Below are 7,500 nucleotides of genomic sequence, written 5' to 3' on the forward strand. Positions count from 1 at the left end.
TCCCTGCCAGAACCTTTGGCTCCAATCAGAAACCAGCTTATCCATAAGACGCACCAGATCGTTGGTCTGATTGGTTGAAGGACTATCCAAGCGTACGGAGTCATTTGAACGATGCCCATTGATCACACCTCATGTGCAGTAGAAACAAAGCGCTGCCTTCTCATACTAATGTTCAATCTTAAAAGATTGAGCTAAGTATGGTGATAGCCAGACTACTCAGATCCTACAGACACTGCTGAAACAGACGCAGAAACCTCTCAAAGGACCAAACACCAACACTTCATTATAATTCTCTACAAATAAAAAAGAAATAATAGTATTTGTCCTTGTAATAAACGTTCTGCCCATATCATTTATGCTTTTTAGTGTACACAGTATAAGGGATAGATGGGTGTGAAAGAATCTATCGTCAACATTAGTCCTGCTTCTAGTGTGTCAGACAGTGCACCGAGTCAATCTGTGTCTGCTTGAGCTAATGCTTGCCAGCACAGTGAATTCGCAAAAGAAGATTCAGAGTTTCCTCTGGGCAAAACTGTTCACATAATGTTAAGCACACACACACACACACACACACACACACACACACACACACACACACACACACACACACACACACACACACACACACACACACACACACACACACACACACACACACACACACACACACACACACACACACACACACACACACACACACACACACACAGAGTACCAGAACCCTGCCTCTAACCCATAAGAGTACTCTTCTCAGTGGGTCATGAGATTTCCCTCCTAGCACTGAAGTCAGCATAAAACAGTGAGTGGAGGAAAACGAATAAAGGAGAGACAGAGGGGGCAGCAGAGAAAGATAGAGCGATAGAGTGAGAGACAGGGGAAGAGAAAGACAAAATGGGAGCCAATAAATGTTGAGAGCTCGAACCACAGCCCCAGAGGGAGTTTCCAATCATTCCTCTTCTCTCTGCTCTGCAGTCTGAGACACAGTGCTGCAGCTACACACTCACTGCTGAAGACACGACGCACACACCACAAACACACATGCACACACACACACACACACACACACACACACACATGCACACATGCACACATGCACACATGCACACATGCACACACACACACACACACTAGTATTCTCATACGCACACGCGCATGCACACGCACACGCACACGCACACACACACGTTAAATTCAATTCAATTCAATTCAATTCTTTATTTCAAAGATAGCCCCGTCACACTCTAAGAAGGAAAGAAAAGGTACAACTGCAATCACCCTAGAAACGATCACTCTGTTTACTGTCTTCTGAAGTAGTGCTTCAAAATTGGTGTGGCATCAGCAGTTTGATATGAGCAGTGTTAGGATAGGCTAGGCCAGTGGGTGGACGTGGTCTAATATGGACAGGACGCTGACTAGGCCCTGGTGCGGCCCAGGATCTGGGACAAGACAGGGGCCAGAGCATTTGCAGAAAGGTTCAATTCGGTCATTTTAACTGTGCTCTCCCACAACAATAAACATCTCACCAATGCACAAAGATATCACTGGTAGGGTGCGCCAGGTACGTAACTGAAGCATTCCGTTCGCAGAGTGTAGGCTACAACAATTAGCTTCCGTTAAAAATCAGTGGTTACACTGACTAGACATAAAAGCAGCACGTACATTCGAACCCAACACTTCAATTGCGCACCGAGTATAGACCGGCTGTTAGGCGTCTACATTCCCTCCTGCTGCCTCAAAGCTTTTAGCTATCTTTCAGGATATGTTCTTTGTGGGCTACTGAATAGAATATATACTTTTTTGATCCCGAGGGAAATTCGTTTCTCTGCATTTAACCCAATTTAACCGAATTAGTGAACACACACAGCACACAGCACACAGTGAACACACAGTGAGGTGAATCACACATTAACCCGGAGCAGTGAGCTGCCTGCCCAACCAGCGGCGCTCGGGAGCAGTGAGGGGTTAGGTGCCTTGCTCAAGGGCACTTCAGCCGTGGAGGTGTATTAAACACTGGAGGTGTATTAAACCTGTAGCAACACTTAGGCCTACAACTATCATAGTCAAATAGAGTAATGATTGAGCTGATAAATGACCCATAAGCTATAGATTGTGCAGTCCAAGCCAAACCCTAGAGTGGCTCATGTCCAGCAAGCCAGAGTAAGCTGTGTAAGCATAATTAAGGACCCTGTACGGCTGCCAAGGAAGCCAGCGTAGTAGAGACCCAGACACTGTGGACAGACTCCCTGCCCTAGTCCTCAACGCACGCACGCACGCACGCACGCACGCACGCACGCACGCACGCACGTGCGCACGCACACAAGCACACGCACGCACGCACACGCACGCACACGCACGCACACCCCTATAGTCCTCAACTGTACAACTCCAGCAGTCTGACCCTGATAGACAACGTGCTGTTACAGCTGAGGCCTATACTGTATATATCCAGCCATCTACTGTATATCACCAGACTGGCTATATTTACTATATATCCAGCCATCTATAGCACCAGACTGGATATATTTACTATATATCCAGATAGACAGAGAGATAGATAGAGAGATAGAGAGATAGATAGATAGATATATAGATAGATAGATAGATACTTTATTGATCCCCAATGGGAAATTCCATCTATATCACCAGACTGGCTAGCATTTATGCCATTATCTACCACTATACTGTACTCTGTTTACCATACAGAGAAGAGCCAAGCGAATTTGACTGAATAATTTAGCACACACAGCACAGCAGACCAGCACTAAACAACCACTTCACTACCTGAACACCCACTCAATCCCTCTTCCCAAAACCTACTGCAGCATAGCGCACACACAGCCAGCAGTAGGCCTGTAATGTGCACACACATAAAACAATATGTTCTCTTTGGGACACAGTTAAGTAGAGCAGCTCCTAACGCATGATATAAAACAGTAGGTTTTGTATTGTATTATGTATTATGAGACTGGAGAGCTGTGAGGTCTTCAGCTCTCTTATCTGCAGATGCTCAAGCATGCAAAACAGTGATGCAATTTGGGACCACTGTGTACTTCATTAAGCAAGTCGTCTGCTGAGCGGTCCGGATATCAAGATTATGTCCTGCACTGTGAACCAGTGGCTACAACAACAACGATGTTTGGGTCCGTGGAATGTTATCTTATCTCACTCCACATAAAGCAATAAAGCTCCAAGACAAAGTCAAAACAAATAAATGATTTCTTTCCTCTAAATTGAATTGAGTTGGACTGAAAAAGTAGATTACTAAACAGACTAAACTAATAGAGGGTTTCAGGGTCTGCGATAGAGAAGTCAAGAGTGGATGGCCGCATTCCACGGTCAGCACCATGGACAGCAACTGCTGCAGTAGGCAGCAGACAGCCTCGAAACAAACTGGAGAGAGACAGGGAGAAAGTGTCAGACAGAGTCAGAGAGAGAGAAAATGAAATGATAGAGAGAGAGAGAGAGAATGAGAGAAAGAGAGAAAATGAGAGAGGAGAGAGAGAGAAAAATGAGAGGAGGAGAAACAGAAAGAGAGAATGAGAGGAAGAGAGAGAAAATGAGAGAGGAAGAGAGAGAGAGAAAGAGAATGAGAGAGGGAGAGAGAAAGAGAAAGGAAGAGAGGGGGAGTGACAGATTGAGCAGCCTTCTGTGACTTTCTTTAGAGACCAATGGGTCACGCAGAATAAACTGCTATACTGGCTATAACCTATTTCACCAATACCAACCGTGTGTGTGTGTGTGTGTGTGTGTGTGTGTGTGTGTGAGAGAGAGAGTGTGTATGCATGTATGCATGTATGCATGCATGTGTGTATGCATGTACAATATGTATGTGTGTTTGTGTGTGAGTGTGTGTGTGTGTGTGTGTGTGTGTGACAGTGTTTCTGTGTTTCTTAGTGTTTGTGAGTTCACATATGCATGTGATTGCACGTGATTTAGATGACACCAGCAGAGAAGCTCCTTATTCCCTCTGGCCTGCAGGGCTTACTCACTCACTCACTCACTCCCTGACCCCACAGAGCTCCAGGGGGAGCCGGGACGAAGCTGAGTCCTGTGGGCTCACTGTGAGCCGAGTGGACCTCGCAGTACACGGAGAGGTCAGAGAATCCCTTTCTCCCTGACCAGTGGGAATACCGTCCGACTGAATCCTTCTTCCCTGGTGGACTTGGAGAGACGCAGGAGTAGAAAAGTCACAGTGTTGCTGCCCGTCTTGTGCACCGTCCCTCTCGTCCTCTAGTCAGTGGGCAGCACTGGCATTTACTGTAAAATCATACTTCTCGTATAGGTCTGTCATTTAATAACATACTTCTCGTATAGGTCTGCCCTTTAATAACATACGTCTCGTTTAAGTCTAAATGAGTAAATAAATAGATGAGACGGTGAAGCCCACATCTGAAGTGCAATCTATTTTTTAATCTGCCAGCAGCATGGATCTGGCTCAGACCTGTTTATCAGGGGACACTAATCCTGAGTGTGCGTGCAAGCATCTGTGTGTCTGTGTATGTCTGTGTGTGTGTGTGTGTGTGTGTGTGTGTGTGTGTGTGTGTGTGTGTGTGTGTGTGTGTGTGTGAAAGAAAGACGGAGAGAAAGAGAGAGATACTGAGCATGTGTGTGCTTAAATAAGTGTGTGTATGTACAGTACTGTATATGTGTATATCTATGTGCATACCTAAATGTGTGTGTTTATATAGGCTATGTGTATGAGTCTGTGTGTGTGTGTGTGTGTGTGTGTGTGTGTGTGTGTGTGTGTGTGTGTGTGTGTGTGTGTGTGTGTGTGTGTGTGTGTGTGTGTGTGTGTGTGTGTGTGTGTGGGTGGGTGTGGGTGTGGGTGTGTGTGTGTGTGTGTGTGCTATGCACCAGGGTATGCTCAGGTTCTGCTATTATATATTACCACCATTATGTATTACACCAGAGAGTAAACGTAATAGCCAAAGACAGTTTAATAACGCAGTGGCAGACTCAAGCGGTGTAAGGCAGAGCTGATGTTTGGGTGAGACTGAGCTAATCTCTGGCTAAAACAGAGTTTGTCTTTATCTTTAGACATCTGAGGGTATCGCTTCTGGTGAAAAAACCTCAAAGAGTTGTGCTACCATGCAACGAATTAGACGATAACAATCAAACATTGCGCACACACGGCCCCCCAATCTACATTGGCCAACACCTTTATCAGTAAACACTGAATCTGGAGGACAGCCAGTCTGCAGTACCAGTGGATAGATGTACAGTAGCTGCCTCAGGGCATGACTGACTGGCACTACTGAGAGGCTAAACACAGAACACAGAACACTGGGGCGCAGACACAAGCCAAACACATCAGACTGGAGCAATTATGGGGAAGGAGGTACAGCCTTGAGGCAATGAAGCAATGCTCAGACTGGGATGGGATACAGCTTTGTAAAGAGCCATACACACTTCACACAAATGGCAAAATCATCAAAATCTTGAACGCACAATATACTGTCAAGCATACTACCAGAGCATGCGATGCATGGGCTAAAATCAATGTCCGTCATGACTTGCTGATTTAAAAGAGCCTTACTGTGCCTTTACTGTGAGTGACCTTGAATAACTTCAACAATTTCTATTGCATTAAGGTTGAGCACATGTAAGTCTTTTGTGCAGTTTTGTTAGAATATGGATGTGTACGTGTTGCAAGTGATTTCATTGCAACTGTGTGTGTGTGTGTGTGTGTGTGTGTGTGTGTGTGTGTGTGTGTGTGTGTGTGCATGTGTGTGTGAGAGAGTGTGTGATGTGTGTGACCACAGGAAAGGTCATCATGCAGGATTTGGAATTGAAATTGGGATTGTCCTGGCTCATGGGTCTGCTCTGTTGATATGAGAGGAGATTAACTCCAGGCACGTGCGTGTGTTTGTGTGAGAACGTGTGCATGCCTGCATGCACGGAGTACACACATCAGTACTTCAGTGTGTGTGTGTGTGTGTGAGAGAGAGAGAAAGAGAAAGGGAGAGACAGAGAAAGCACAAAACACTTGTTATGATGTTATTGTGTTATGTGGGTAATTATATGCCTGCCCACACACACTCTCTCACACACACACACACACACACACACACACACACACACACACACACACACACACACACACACACACACACACACACACACACACACACACACACACACACACACACACACACACACACACACACACACACACACACACACACACACACACTGAATAGCTATAAAAATGGAAAAACCTCTCCTACTGCTTGTTTGGTGATATCCTCACACGTGCCATGTAATGCTGAATATTTCTGGTTTACTTTTAGCACCTCTTTAGCGCCTTTAGATACAGCAGGCTCACGGTGTGCAGGTGTAAACTAATTCAGTACTGCTGCAGCCTGCAGGGTCTTATCACACTGCCACAGGCACCTTGTAAAGGTGGTTAAAATGCCTTAGAAACACGCAGTTCCTTGAGTATCCCGAACGACTGCTTCCAACCGTGTCGGCTTTTCTTATTTCAAACTAATTGATGGAAACGTTAGCGGCTGGCGCTAAGCGTTTCAGAGTTTAATGAGGACGTGTCAGTCAGACAGCAGTGTAATCTTCAGCACACAACCTGCACCCGTAATGCAACCTTGGGCATGGAGGGTGGGCTGGACGGCACAAGGAGGCGAGCGTCTCCCACCTGGCACACTTCATGAGGTGTCGCAAAGGGGGCGGTGCCACCATCTTAACTACCATCTGTCCTCCGTTCTATGAACATACACAGTATTCACACATCTAATAGGGATCCTATTTAATTACACTCACACACACAGACACACACACACACACACACACACACACACACACAGACATATATACACACAGACACACAAACACACACACGCACACACACACACACACACACACACACACACACACACACACACACACACACACACACACACACACACACACACATATATACACACAGACACACAAACACACACACACACACATACCAAGCGCACACACACACACACACACACACACAGACACACACACACAGCCTTGCTACAAAATCACTTAAATACATTAACACCTACACTCTCGCACAAGTTCACAGGTCATCCCCATAGAGTCCTTAATTGTAACAGTAGGAGAGACAGCAGGGGTGAGCAGTGATGCGGCGGTGCCCTCATATGGCACCAGTAATACCCGGTGCTCCCTGCCCTCCCTGTGTCACTCGGGATGAAGGCGTTGTGTGGAAAATGTAATGAAATTCCGGATTAAGGATTGTGAGGTCATCCCGCAGCTCAGGAGAAGTAGGGAATGGTGCCAGATCGGCAGGACGCTTCATTTATATCAAAGGGAATACATCGAATCTGAACGGCAGTCAACAGGAGGGAGATGTGGGAAGGAAGGAAGTTCATCTCAAGTTCACAGCTATGAGTGGATATGTGTACATACAGTAAGCTGTGTGTGCATGAGTGCACGTAGAAAGTGTGTATGTGTGTGTGTGTGTGTGTGTGTGTGTGTGTGTGTGTGTGTGTG

At 46.0% G+C, this 7,500-nt stretch overlaps 1 protein-coding gene across 1 annotated transcript in view; it reads right to left on the bottom strand.

Moving 5' to 3' along the window:
• The window catches only part of ano3 (anoctamin 3), a 57,107-nt gene that overhangs the window by 38,023 nt on the left and 11,584 nt on the right, over window positions 1-7,500 (bottom strand). The gene's annotated exons all lie outside the window — the stretch shown is intronic.

Source organism: Sardina pilchardus, chromosome 10 (genome assembly GCF_963854185.1).
Source record: "Sardina pilchardus chromosome 10, fSarPil1.1, whole genome shotgun sequence".
In the NCBI taxonomy this organism is placed as follows: domain Eukaryota; kingdom Metazoa; phylum Chordata; class Actinopteri; order Clupeiformes; family Clupeidae; genus Sardina; species Sardina pilchardus.